A 12,449-nucleotide genomic window follows, 5' to 3' on the forward strand; every position below is an offset into this window, starting at 1 on the left:
TACAGATGCGTTGGGCTGTCCGCACCACTCTCTGCAGAATATTGTGATTAAGGGAGATACAGTTCCCATTCCAGGCAGTGTTGCAGCCAGTCAGGATGCTCTCAATTGTGCCCCTGTAGAAAGTTCTTAGAATTTGGGGGCCCATACCAAACATCCCCAACTGTTTGATGTGAAAGAGGCGCTGTTGTGCTTCTTTCACTACACTGCTGGTGTGCACAGACCACGTGCATCTCTCGCTGTGTACCGTGCATTGTTACTCATGCATCCCTTTGTTAGCATCCGTGACAGCCTTCTCCAAACTGATTTGCTCTTTCCTCTCGTTCTCTCTCTCCCTTCCTTTGAATTCTTCTTCTCATAACTGTCAGTGCAGTTGGTGATATTCGCTGACATTGAGGTTCATACTCGTCGCCATTTTTTGTCTCTGTACAACTGCATATCAATTAAATAAAAGCATTCAAACCAATACGCATGGATAAGTTATCAGTCAGTAAGTGGTGCGCTAAAAGAAATAGATCCATACATTACACATGGTTTTTCCACTGAGGTTGGGTGTGTCTACAACTAGAGGTTAAAGGTGAAAGGTGAAATGTGTAAGGGTAATATGAGGGGAAATTTCTTCACTCATAGGGTAGTGAGAGTGTGGAACAAGCTGCCAGAACAAGTAGTGTCAACGTGCTCAATTTCAATATTGAAGAGAAGTTTAGATAGGTACGTGGACAGTAGGGGTATAGAGGGCTATCTGGTGCAGGTCGATGGGAGTAGGCAGTTTAAGTGGTTTGGCACAGACTATATGGGCCAAAAGGCCTGTGTCTGTGCTGTATTTGTCTATGACTCTATGAACAGAAGAGATTCCGCAGATGCTGGAAATCCATATTAACACACTCAAAATGCTAAAGGAACTTAGCAGGCCAGGCAGCATCTAGGGAAAGGAATAAACAGTCCATATTTCAGGCCAAGACCCTTCATCAGGACTTGAAAGGAAAGGGGTAGAACCCAGAATAAAAGGTGAAGTGAGGGGAAGGAACTCGAGCTAGAAGGTGAAACCAGGTGACAAGGAAGGTAAGTGGGCGGGATAGGGGCAGTGGAGTAAGAAGCTGGGAGATGGCAGTGGAAAGGTAAAAGGTAAAGGGCCAAATAATCTGTTAGGAGTGGAGTGTACCATGGGAGAAAGGGAAGGAGAAGGGGCACCAGGGGGAGGTGATAGGCAGGTAAAGAGAAGAGAAGGGGTAATGCTTTGAACAGACTTTCTAAACGTCTCTTAGTGACTGTGATCCAACTCACAAGTTTTAATCATTACTAAGTTAAACTGATTTTTCTGAGGCGGGTGGAGTGATGAAATCTGGCGTTCCAAAAGCATGAATTTCCCAGAAGTCAATCAGGGAATTGTGCCAGAGCTGATTGGTGGCCCAGAGACACGGCCGCTCTCTCCCATCGCTTTGTTGTTTTGGAGGAGTCGGGCAGAGGAGTCAACAGAGCAACTTGAGTGAAGTTTTTAAGGTAAGTGCAAGTTTTCCAGCTGGCTGACTTTCGCAGGCAAAACGCGGGATCAGCTCCCCGGCGATTAAAAAAAATATGCGTGCCGAGTACACATATTAATAAATATATAATTTTGTGCTTTTTGTCAACAAAAATGATGAAATTGACTAGGTTATTTGTATTTTCATTTTATTACTCAATAAGTCCATGTTTTTAAAAAATATTTTAGCCATAGGTTTCGAGTGCAGTAAGCTTTAGCAATCCAAAGCATTTGGTTCCATAGATTGTTAATATTAAAACATAAATTATGTACGTTATTGAATTACTTTCGTGGAATCAAATTGATGCAACTTTCTGCCCATGTCAATAGATCGGTTGATTTCGATTAAATGCTAATTTATATTTAAGATGAGGAAATCGGCACTGCTCTGAGAAAATTACTTCTAAGCACAGAAGAGACGTTCTTCTTACGTTTGCAACATAGACAATCCTGCCCTCTCACATTTTCAGGAGTGACGAGGGCTGGAAGTTTGTTCCCTTGGACTCCGCGGGTGAGTGTGGCGGAACTTAGCTCTCTCAGCTGTACGGCGACTAGCAATATTGTTTCTTGTTCTTCTGGAAGTACCCAGAAAACAAAAGGAACTCATAAGGGAAACCGTATTACCTTAGCGACTCTGAATAACGTAAGTGAGGAAGATGTAAAAGTCTTATGAGCATAAAATAGACATTACTCAGAATTGCATGTTGTCCTTCCACAGCCTCTATAGAGTCTATACTTCTTTGCCTCATCTTTTTACTGCGTAATGGTGCTCAAACTTTGCTGAATTTCGTTAAATTGGCTTTGCGCTGAGGTGGCAAAACAAGTTGTCAATGGAAAGAGATCACTGGCAGTATTCAAAGATAAGCAAAAGTTTTTTTAAACTAGTGTTCTGCCCAAAATTCGTCCGTGTTCATTGCTCCTCTTGCCGTTTGTGGGATCTTGTCACATCGATCACCTGTTGTGGTTTTTCTGTATAGTAACACCTGATTAGACTTCAAGCATTACTTAGTGACTGTAAAGCTCACGGGAATGTTCTGGAACCTGAAAACTGCTTTATAGATTCCGTGCTCTTGGTTAACCTTCTTCATTTCCGGAATCAAATGTTCACTCAATGCCTTGCCTTTTGAAGCGAGTCAGAATAAATTCAAATTTTATTCCTTAAATATCTTTGAAAAATCTATAATATCAGTGCTTAAACAATTGTGTTATTTGAGGAAAATATTATATGACTAATTCCATTATCCTCATAAATGGAGGTTAAAGCTTTTGGAATTGATGATTGCTTAATCACAAAAAGCTTAAAAGTTGCAAAAATAATAGAAGCACTTGAAGAGATATATTTGAGTACATGTGTTAGACACCACCGAATCAGGTAAAGCATCAATAACAATACAAATAGCTAATCAGCCAATCATATGACAGCAACGCAATGCATAAAAGCATGCAGACATGATCAAGAGGTTCAGTTGTTGTTCAGACTATCAGAATGGGTAAGGAATGTGACCTGAGTGACTTTGACTGTGGAATGATTGTTGTTGCCAGATGGGGTGGTTTAAGTATCTCAGAAATTGCTGACCTCCTGGGATTTTCACGCACTGCAGTCTCAGGAGTTTACAGTGAGCAGCGTGGAAAACGACAACAGAAAAAAACATCATTTGAGCAGCAGTTCTGTGGCAAAAAAAGGTGCTTTGTTAATGAGAGAGGTCAGAGGGGAATTGCCAGGCTGGTTCAAACTGACAGGAAGGTGACAGTAGCTGAAACAACAGTGGTGTGCAGAAGAGCATTCCTGAACGCACAACATGTCAAACCTTGAAGTGAATGGTCTATGCAGCAAATGACCACAAACACAGCCACCTTGTTATGTATGGGAAGTACTTAATAATGTGGCTACTGAATGTACATCATCATTCATCAATGTCCAACTCCTAGTATCTTGTTAAGATTTCTTAAGTTATTCCATCTTGAGAAAGACTGGTGAGGAGATAGGTGTGCATGTATGATGAACAGGTAGTGATGCATGCATATGTGTTGAAATTCTATTTCAGCAGTTCATTTCCATCAAAAATAATAGAATCCAATTTGAATAATGGGGTCTAAAGCACACGTGTTAACAATTGAAGTGTAACGTATACAACAGAGGGTATATTTTTATTAATGATGTCACTTGCCAAGAAGGAAAAACTGCTATGTTCATGGAGTTGTTTTGCTTAAATATCTTGTGAAACACCAAGCCAGGAGATTGTGAAATTCGTAAAAGGATCTTCAGCAGTCTTTCCAAAGGATTGCTAATATTGGAGACCAGAGTATGAATAGTGGCAGATTATCCTGTTCTTTTCCTGATAAAGGGGCAACAGATAGGTCAGACATCGTGTACACAGAGAGGAAAGGAGTAGGTTACAAGCTGAGTATGAAGTTGTTCAGTGGAAGGATGCTGGTAATGAAACAATACTTTGAGAGGTTGGTTATGGCTAGAGGTAACTCTTGTTTCAGCAAGGACCTGGAGCTAGTGCAACTTGCTTATCACCACAATAGGTCCACAACAGGTGTGATCTCATTGTCTCTTCGTGTGGCCCAGGATCACTTGAGCAATACACATACCTATGTCAGGATGCTGTTTTTTGACTGCAGCTCAGCGTTTAACACGAACATTCCTACAATTCTGATTAAAAAGCTCCAACACCTGGGCCTCTGTATCTTCCTCTGTAGCTCGATCCTAGTCTTCCTAACTGTAAGACTACAGTCTGTGTGAATTGGAAATAACATCTTCGCCTCACTGACGGTCAACACTGTCACACCTCAGGGATGTGTGCTCAGCCCACTGCTGTGCTCTCTAAACAATGACTGTGTGGCTAGGCATAGCTCAAATGCCACCTATAAATTTGATGACAAAACTGTTGTTGGCAGGATTTCAGACGGTGACAAGAGGACATACAGGAGCAAGATATATCAGCTAGTAGAGTGGTGTCACCGCAACAACCTTGTGGACTTCAGGAAGGGTAAGACAAAGGAACACACACCAGTCCTCATAGATGGATCAGAAGTAGAGAGAGTGAGCAATTTCAAGTTCCTGGGGGTTAATATCTCCAAGGATCTATCCTGGGCCTAACATGTCGAGCTACAAAGAAGGCATGACAGCAGCTATATTTCATTAGGAGTTTGGAGAGATTTGGTATATCACGAAATACACTCATACATGTCTGCAGGTGTACCATGAAGTGCATTCTAACTGGGTGTATCAACATCTGGTATGGGAGGGTGGGGGGGGTGGTTCTGTTGCTCAGGACAAAATCAGCTGTAGAGAATTAGCCAGCTCCATCATGGTCTCTAGCCTCCATAGTATCCAAGCCTTCTTCAAAAGGCGATGCCTTAAAAAGGCACCACACATCATTAAGGACCCCCATCACCCAAGAAGGAGGTGCAGGAGCCTGAAGACACAGGCTCAATGATTCAGGAGCAGGCTGATCCCCTCTGCTACCTGACTTCTGAATGGACATTGAGCCCATGAACACTACCTCACTGTTTTAAAAAAAATTTTTATCTTTGCACTACTTATGTAATGATTTAATATACAGTATATACACGCTTACTGGAATTCAGTATTTCACAACTGAAGCACCTTCAATAACTCCAAAAGACTGAAGTTGGGTAAAATACTGACAGGCTTTTATTCGCTCCACGACCTCCACGGTGAGTGTCTGCCCCCAGACTGAGGGGGAGGGGGAAGGTGAAACACCTTTATACAGGATCTGTGGGAGGAGCTACAGGGGCAGTCAGCAGAGGGGCGTGTCCAGACAGTTAACCCAGTTACAACATATATATGGTTTATCTCTGATTCACCTGTTGTAAATGTTCCATGTGAAAGTGGACTGTCACTGGTGCCTGTTAAAAGGCTATAGACTTCAGATTCATTTACTTATCCCATGTACTGTGAAATGCATCGTTTGCATTAACAAGCAACACTACCCAAGTGTGTGTTGGTGACAGCCCACAAGTGCCCCCCACATTCCAGTGCCAACGTAGCATGCCCACAATGCTCAACAGAACTACACAAGAAAACAAGCCTCCCCACCCCTCCCATATCCACACATACAGGCAGTCCCCAAACCCCAGTACAGGGCCCTGGAACCCAGGCTTCAGCTATCGGGTTATGACCTCTGGACTTCAATCGACCTTCACCCTTTGGTATCAAACCCCAGACTAGCTGTTGACTGGAGCAAACAGCTCGAACTCTCAGTGTACCAGCTGTTGAGCCTTTGTGCATTGGTATATCATATTTGAATCACCTACTGGAGTTTTTTGACAATTTGGATAATATGGATATGGTTGGTCAACAATGTTAGAGGACACAGTCGAGAGCTATATTCTGGCAGGGATTGAGAATTGGGTATGGGAACAAAAACAAAATGGATCCTCCCGAGGTTGCTAGGCTGTGTCTAGTGAGTATCAGAGATTAGACCTTAGACCTCTGTTGTTCATATTACAACAATTTGGTCTAGGAGACCACGTGCCATTCCTCTAAGTTTGCTGAAGATACAAAACTAAATGGAATTGTGATAAAGGGTGGATATCAGAACGCCCCATGGACAAGCTGCGCAGAAGACAAGAACGTGGCTGAAGCAACATAATGTGATAAGACGTGATGTTAACCAGAGTAACTATGAATGTGGAGGAACTCAGCAGGTCAGGCAGAATGTATGGAAAGACAAAAAGAGTGGCTGTTTCTTGCCCAGATGCTTCTTCATAACTGATGCGAAGTTATCCAGCCTGGTGCACAAAATAGAAAAGCAGAGCATTTTTAATGGCAGGTAATTGTGTAATATCAATGTTCAAAAGGACTTGGCTGTCTTTATACAACATAGGTCACTATTAAGCAAGGTGCAGGGGCAGCTAGGGTCTGTGGAGACAAATGGTATTACAAGAGGATTTGTTTGCAGGAATAAGTAATTCTATTGCAATTCACACAAAAACAGGTCAGGCAGCATCTATGGAAAAGAGTAGACAGTCAACATTTCAGCCTGAGACCCTTCTTCAGGACTGGATAGGGAGGGGGAAGATGCCTGAATGAAAAGCTGGGGGAAGGGAAAGGAGGCTAGCTTGAAGGTGATAGATGAAGCCAGGTGGGTGGGTGATGTCAGGGGCAGGAGAAGAAAGAATCTGATAGGAGAGAAGAGTGAACAACAGGAGTAAGGGAAGGAGGAGGGGACACAGGGAGAGATAGTAGGGAGGTGAGAAGAAGTGAAAGGTCAGAGTGAGGAACAGAGGAAGGGGAGAGATGAGGAAATTTATTCACCAGAAGGAGAGATTGATATCCCTGCCATCAGGGCCTTGATGACACCAAGCAGAAATATACATATTTTAAATACATGTATGTACTTCCCACAGAGGTAGCTTTGTATGGAGCAATATAGAGAGGGATCTTGTGGTCCAAGTACATACATCCCTGAAAGTGCCAACATACATAGAGTGGTAAAGATAGTATATGGCATGTTTACCATCATTTCTAGGGACATGAGTACAAGGGTTAGGAAATCATGAACTGTCACGGATTATGAAGTATTAAAGAACAGGGCAGAGAGCTGAACTGGTAGATAGAAAAATGTGGATGTGTGTAAGTGACCAGCTATCAGATAGTCTTGGGTAGCTTTGTTGAAACAGGGCTACCAGTGTGAAATGTGGTGACTAACCATCAGAGGAGTGTGTGTATACTTGTACAGGGGAACGGTATAGTGGCATTCTTAGATCATAAGACCTTAAAACACAGGATCAAAATTAGGTTATTTGGCCCGTGGTGTTACAGCCACAGATTCGGCAGCACAGTAGATACGGGAATTGTGCTTGTGAATTTGCACGTGTCAGGTAATTATTATTTAATCGTGATAGTAGTTAACTCCACGCTCTTCGTCATAGCATTTGTTGAGACTTCCACAGAGCACAACAATGCTTCGCTTCCTGTCTCCTTTCCTGAGAAATTGGACTTCTGAGTCAACTGACTCTGAAGACTAGCGGTATTTGTTTTAATGTTTAGATGTTCTTTTCAGCCACAGCATAGGCTTTGTTTTCCATTTGAGAGTTTTAGTTAACGGCCCTGTTTTGGCCTAGCGTTTATTGTTTATTTTCCCTTTAACACTGTTTGCAATAAAGTTTGTGAACTATTGACCTGCTTCAGTGTCTCTCACTCCGCACTTGGGCCATATCTGAACCCGGTAACAGCAAGTCTTGACCACACAAAGATGGACCCAGCAGAGAGAGAGCAGCTGACCTTGGCCATGAGATTAATTGGTCAGGTAGGAGACAAGCTACAGGCAATGGAATCTGTTCTCAGTGATGTTACGGAGGCAATGAGGCAGATAATTTTGTGCCGACAAGCCCAGTCTCGCTTGGAGGAACAGGTATTGGCCCCAGCCGCAACTGTTCAGCAGCTCACCACAGACAATCAGACTCATGTGTCTGCGATTTTCGCACCCACGGCCGCCATCTGCGAACTTCCTGTGAACAGCCAGCATCAGCTGACAGCCATTAACGTTCTTGCCAACTCAATTCAGCAGCTTCAGGCCGCCTCAGTCCCACTCCCAGCATCTGGCAGGTCCTCCTTTTCTGCTGCCCCGACAATCTCTGCTACTAATGCTCCCGCTCCCACACCTGGACCAGAGCCGACTCCCATGACCGTACAGGAACCGGGCATTCCACCACCAGGCAGATATTCTGGTGATCTCAGTGGTTGCAGGAATTTTATTACCTAATGTGAGCTGACATTCCAAGCCCAGCCTGGTCATTTTGGTGATGATGCATGAAAATTGGCATACATGGTCAACCTTCTTGACGGACAACCACTCAGCCTGTTCAATGCTTTATGGGAGCAAGGATACCCCACAGCCCAGTCGTTCTGACATTTCGTGGCGGAGTTAAGGAGGGTTTTTGATCTTCCAGTACGGGGTCAGGAGGCTGCCCACCGACTCTTGGACTTCCGCCAAGGAAGAGGAACGGTGAGAGCCTATGCAGTGAAATTCCGTAACCCTTGCAGTAGAGATGGGATGGAATGAGAGATCTCTCATCACTGCCTTCCAGCGTGGACTGAACACAGGGGTCCGGCATGAGATCACTGTCCGGGACAAGCAGGATAGTCTGGATGACCTGATTAATCTGGCTATTTGAGTTGACAACTGGTTAACTGAGTGGCGCAGGGAAAGAAAGTTTCAAACTTCCTACCTGATCACCGTCTTTCCTCACCCTCTCCCCCCTCCCCCAACACCCAGTACCCAGCCCACCGAGGAGCCTATGCAAGTGGGGCGCATGCGCCTGTCTCTGGAGAAACGAGAGCAGTGCCAGAGGACCGGTTCCTACCTCTGTTGTGGTGATCCAGGACACTTCCGGGCGGTATGTTCCAAGCATCTAGTAAAAGAGAAAACCCGTCAGCAGGGAGGGGAATCCTGACGGGTGGGTTCTCTCTTCAGTCAGCTTCCCCTGATTCTGTAATGCTCGCAGCTTCCTTGTCGTGGAGGTCTCAGACCCATGAACTTAAGGTGTTAATTGACTCTGGTGCAGCCGGGAATCTTATGGACATCTCTCTCACTCAAAGATGGGGAGATACAACTCAGGAACTAAGAGAAAAGATCAACGTCAAGGCACTGGATGGTCGAACTCTGGGAACCGGCCAGATCCACCTTTCCACCCAACCCCTCCAACCTGGTGCTTGAAGGCAACCATCATGACGAAATATCTTTCTATCTGGTTAATTCACCTGAACTGCCACTGGTACTTGGTCTCTCCTGGTTATCTCGACATAACCCACAGATCAATTGGTCTCTTAAAGCACTCCAAGAGTGGGGACCGGCATGCCTGTCTACCTGTCTGGGTCCAGCTCAAGATCCATTCCATGAATCCCCTCCTGTGTCAGCTAAGGATGTGGACCTGTCTGGGATTCCGGCTGAATATGCGGTTCTCTCTGAGGTTTTCAGTAAAAGAAACGCCACCACCCTGCCCCCACACTGGCCATATGACTGTGCCATAGACCTCCTGCTTGTCACTAGTCCTCCCCCGGGCCGGCTCTCTTCCGTCTCTCGTACTGAAATAGTGGCCATGGAGAAATACATTAAGGAAGCATTGAGCATGGGGTATATCCGCCCGTCAACCTCGCCGGCAGGAGCGATCTTCTTTTTTGTGAGCAAGAAAGATGCCAAGCTCCGTCCCTGCATAGATTATCGGCCCCTGAACAACATCACTGTGAAGAGCCGCTACCCTCTTCCCTTGCTGGCGTCTGTGTTTGAACATCTCCAGGGAGCAACCATATTTCCCAAAATTGATCTCTGCGTAATGCTTACAATCTGATTTGCATAAGAGAAGGGGATCAGTGGAAAACGGCTTTCAACACCTCTAATGGCTACTATGAATACCTGGTGATGCCATGTTGAACTAGTTTGTGTTTGTGTATTTAGATGACATCCTTATCTGTGCCCGCTCTCATCAGGAGCACGTCCAGCATGTCTGAAGTGTACTCAGACGCCGCCTTGAAAATAACCTGTACGCCAAGCCTGAAAAATGTGAATTCCATAAAGACTAGGTGTCATTTTTGGGCTATATACTTACCCCATTCAGTGTTCAAATGGACCCTAGTCAAGGTCAGGCAGTTGCAGAGTGGCTGAAATCGTCTACAGTCAAACAGGTACAGAGCTTCATGGGGTTGAGAATTTTTATCGCGGTTTCACCTGGAATTTCAGCTCTATTGCGGCTCCAGTTAATGCACACACCAAGAAGACCTCAGCAGGACTCCACTGGACGGACGATGCTGACCAAGCATTTTCCGAGCTAAAGCGACGTTTCACCACTGCCCCACTGCTGCAGCACCCAGACCTATCGCAGCCATTCATTGTCGAGGCGGATGCATTCGATGTCGGCATTGGAGCTGTCCTCTCTCAGCGCTCGTCTGCGGATAGCCGGCTGCACCCCTGTGTCTTTCTTTTCCGTCACTTGACTCTGGGCAAGAGGATTTATGACGTTGGAAACCGGGAGCTTTTGGCTGTCAAGGAGGCCCTGGAGGAATGATGACACTGGCTGGAGGGGGCACAGCATCCATTCTTGGTATGGACAGATCACAAGAACCTCTCCAATATTCAGGATGCTAAGAGATTCAAGTCTTATCAGGCCTGGTGGGCTCTCTTCTTCACACGCTTCAATTTCATCCTTACTTATCGTCCCGGCAGCAAGAATACAAAGGTCGACATGCTTTCCCGGCAGTTCGACAGATCTCTGGACAATGCCGATCCAGGGCCCATTCTTCCTCGAATGTATCACTGCTCCAAAAATCTGGATAATAGAGGCAGAGGTGAGTGTCGCCCAACAATCAGATCCAGGCCCGGATGGGGAACCTCCCAACCAGCTCTTCGTCCCTGCTGCGGTGTGTTCCAAAGAGCTGGACTGGGGTCACTCCTTCTGTCTGGCTGGACATTCGGGAATTCAACGGACTCAGGAGTTTATAAAGAGACAACTTTGGTGGCCATCTATGTCCCGGGAAGTCTACGACTTTGAATCTGCCTGTCCCAGCTGTGCTCAGAACAAATCATCATGCAGCATCGTACGGGTCTGTTATGTCCACTGCCTGTGCCCCACCACCCCTGCTCCCACCTCTCAGTAGATTTCATCACTGGTCTGTCCCTATCTAATGGAAACACCACCATTTTGGTGGTTGTGGATTGATTTTCCAAGGCTGCCCACTTCATTGCCCTCCTTAAGCTCCCATCAGCTCGTGAGACTGCCATACTCATGGTTCAACATGTGTTCACACTCCATGCTTTCCTTAAGACACTGTCTGATCATGGACCACAGTTCATTTCCTGCTTTTGGAAGGCTTCCTGCTCTCTTGTAGGAGCCATGGCCAGCTTCTCGTCTGGCTTCCACCCCCAATCTAATGGCCAGACTGAGAGAATGAACCAGGAGTTGGAGACAACCCTGTGCTGTCTTGTCTCTTCCAACCCCACGTCCTGGAGCTCCCAATTGGTTAGGGCAGAGATCACCCACAATAACCTCCAGTTCTCCTCCACTGGTATGTCTCCCTTTGAATGTCAGAAGGGATTTCTGCCCCCGCTCTTCCCTGATCAGGAGATCGACGTAGGAGTTCCTGCTGGTGAACAGCTGACCCAGCGCTACAAGCGCACCTGGAGACGAGCCAGGGCTTCTCTGCTGCGTGCTCAGAAACAGCATTCCCTGGCAGGCTGATCGGCTCCGTCAACAGGTAACTGAAGCCAGGAGAGGAGGTCTGGTTGGTATCAAGGGATCTTCCCCTGAAAGTCAAGAACTGGAAATTGGCACCGTGCTACATGGGACCGTTTGTGGTGGAAAAGGTTGTCAACAAGGTGTCCTATAGATTGCGTCTACCAACATCATTGAAGATCCACCCAGTATTCCATGTTTCCCAGATCAAGCTGATTACTACCTCTCCCCTAGCCCCAGTCACCCCACCTCCCTCTCCTCCCTGCTTGGTAGATGGTCCCTTGTCTATACGGTGCGGTGCCTCCTGGCATCTCGCTGGGTATGTGGTAAGGTCCAGTACCGTGTGGACTGGGAAGGGTATGGCCCAGAAGAACGTACTTGGATCCTGGCGAAGGACATCTTGGACAAGTCGCTGATGCAGGACTTCCAGTGGACACAGGGCTGTGGCGCCTCAGGGGCTGCACCTGGAGAGGGGGCCCCTGTCACACCACGGATTTGGCAGCACAGTAGATACGGCAATTCCGCTTGTGAATTTGCACATGGCAGCTAATCATTATTTAATCCTGATAGTATTTAACTCCATCCTTGTTGCCGTGGTGCTTGTTGAGACTTGAACAGAGCACAGCAACACTTCACTGCCTGTTTGCTTTCAGCCTTCCCTGAGAAATTGGACTTCTGAGTCAACTGACTCTGAAGACTAGCGGTATTCGTTTAATGTTTAGATTTTCTT

The 12,449-nt window shown here is 46.0% G+C and overlaps 1 protein-coding gene across 5 annotated transcripts in view; it reads left to right on the forward strand.

Annotated features, from left to right (window-relative positions):
* The first annotated feature begins 1,402 nt into the window (after positions 1–1,402).
* Positions 1,403–12,449, forward strand: part of arhgdig (Rho GDP dissociation inhibitor (GDI) gamma) — a 112,935-nt gene continuing 101,888 nt past the window's right edge. Inside the window, exons 1-2 of one of the 5 annotated variants that reach the window (XM_072268767.1) lie at positions 1,403–1,497; positions 4,421–4,512. The gene's annotated coding sequence lies outside the window, so the exon portion shown is untranslated. The other 4 variants (XM_072268763.1, XM_072268762.1, XM_072268769.1 and 1 more) reach the window with 4 other exon arrangements.

This window comes from Mobula birostris, chromosome 9 (genome assembly GCF_030028105.1).
Source record: "Mobula birostris isolate sMobBir1 chromosome 9, sMobBir1.hap1, whole genome shotgun sequence".
Lineage (NCBI taxonomy): Eukaryota > Metazoa > Chordata > Chondrichthyes > Myliobatiformes > Myliobatidae > Mobula > Mobula birostris.